This window comes from Vipera ursinii (assembly GCF_947247035.1).
Source record: "Vipera ursinii genome assembly, chromosome: 5".
NCBI lineage: Eukaryota > Metazoa > Chordata > Lepidosauria > Squamata > Viperidae > Vipera > Vipera ursinii.
Genome location: NC_139518.1, coordinates 97,200,608 through 97,202,844, shown reverse-complemented (window position 1 = coordinate 97,202,844; position 2,237 = coordinate 97,200,608).

Below are 2,237 nucleotides of genomic sequence, written 5' to 3'. Positions count from 1 at the left end.
AATCTCCTATTTTAACATCGAAACCAATGGAATCGTCATGGCTTCTGGGAACTGTAGTCCTCTGAATATATTTGCTGTAAAGTCTTCATTCAGCCTTCAGTCTTCTACTATTCCCAGTATTCGGAAGCATGAGAGTCAAATCGGTAACATAATGTGATGACGTGGTGGGTAGAATCAAGGATTTCTAATTTCTGGATAACTTTAAAAGAAATGAAAATAATGATTTACAGATGATTAGGGTTTGATTGTTCGTTTGGGTTAGAAATAATTTTATCTCATAATTTTATGTCCAGGTTCATCTGAACAGCAGAGCAATTTTGTACAAGGGTAAATTCAAATATTGTGCAAATTATATGTTCCTTTCTCAATTCTCCAGGAATATTATCATGTCTTTCTAAATTTAATGTCAATCTGGACATGAATGTCATAATTATCTGTCTGTCTGTCTGTCTATCACCTTCTCTATCTATCCATCTATCCGTCTATCTGTCTATCTATCTATCTATCTATCTATCTATCTATCTATCTATCTATCTATCTATCCATCCATCCATCCCTCTCTCTCTCTCTCTCTCTCTATCCATCCATCTATCTATCTATCTATCTATCTATCTATCTATCTATCTATCTATCTATCTCTATCTATCTCTATCTATCTATCTATCTATCTATCTATCTATCTATCTATCTATCTATCTATCTATCTATCTATCTATCCATCCATCCATCCATCCATCCATCCATCTATCTATCTATCTATCTATCTATCTATCTATCTATCTATCTATCTATCTATCTATCTATTCAGTTTGAAAACAATACTGAGACCATTGAAGAAGTTAGCCAAAGCAAAGAATATCACTGATCGATTTTACAGTGGGTGATATTACAAAGAACAAACTATTTCGTCATTCAAAATAAGCTGGATGATTGGCTACAATAAAAAGCATTCCAAATAAAAGCATTCTGACTACTGCTTCTGATTTTCTCAGAGACTCCTTCCTCCAGTTGTGCAGCTCCCTTGCTCAGAGTAGCGGGTGCCTCATCCCACTTGGGCATCTCTTATGTTCCCATTAGCCAATTAATAAGTGGCCCTTTGGGAGGCATATGGCCATTGACTTCCTTATTTGTAATGAGACTTGTTTTGAAGACTCTCAGGACCAAATGTTAATAGAGTGGATATGAATCCAATGGAGAGGGAAATAATCAGGCAGTGCCTTGTGTTTGTATAGTACTTCTGATTGCTTGTTTCACATCCATTCACCCTTTAGGACACACCCATAGTTCTAATAATTTCAGGATTTTGCGTGGACGGCAGTTGACACCGGTTGCCTTCAAAAACATAAGTTGGTTTGATCCCGGTTAGAAACTGAGTGGCAAATCACTTGGAAATTCAGTCTACATAGGGAAGTTAAAAAGAGAAAGAAACTCAGACTGGCATGGAGTCCATCAAGTGGCTTATTGATTGACTGATTGTTGTCACCAAGGATTGGGGGTTATAGCACTTTATTGTGATTTATATGAGATTTTTATCTTCGTAAGCCATTCAGAGTCATTGAGAGTGAGTTGAGTGGCCATATAAATTTCCTTTCTAAAAAAAATCCAAAAGAATCTGGAAAAGGGCAATGGAAAACTAGCTCAGTATTTCTGTCAAGAAATCTAGATGAAACTGACCAGATATTAAGTTCAACCTGAGTTCAGTGACCGAGAGTTAGGTACTACCAACCTGAGTTCAATCACTAGCACTTGAGTTCAACTGGAAGGAGATTTTACTTATGCCAAATGTTCCAATATTTCATGGTTGCCAGTTACAATATCTCAAGGATTGCCCCAGAGAAGAGGGAGTCAAGCTATTCTCCAAAGCACCAGAAATCAGAACAAGAAGCAATGGATGGAAACTAATCAAGGAGAGAAGCAACCTGGAACTAAGGAGAAACTTCCTGATAGTTAGAATAATTAATCAGTGGAACAACCTGCCTCCAGAGGTTGTGAATGCTCCAAGGCTGGAAGCTTTTAAGAAGAGACTGGACAACCATAGGGTTTCCTGCCTGAGCAGGGGGCTGGACTAGAAGACCTCCAAGGTCCCTTCCAGCTTCTATTCTATTCTATTCTATTCTATTCTATTCTATTCTATTCTATTCTATTCTATTCTATTCTATTCTATTCTATTCTATTCTACTCTACTCTACTCTACTCTACTCTACTCTATTCTATTCTACTGTACTCTACTCTACTCT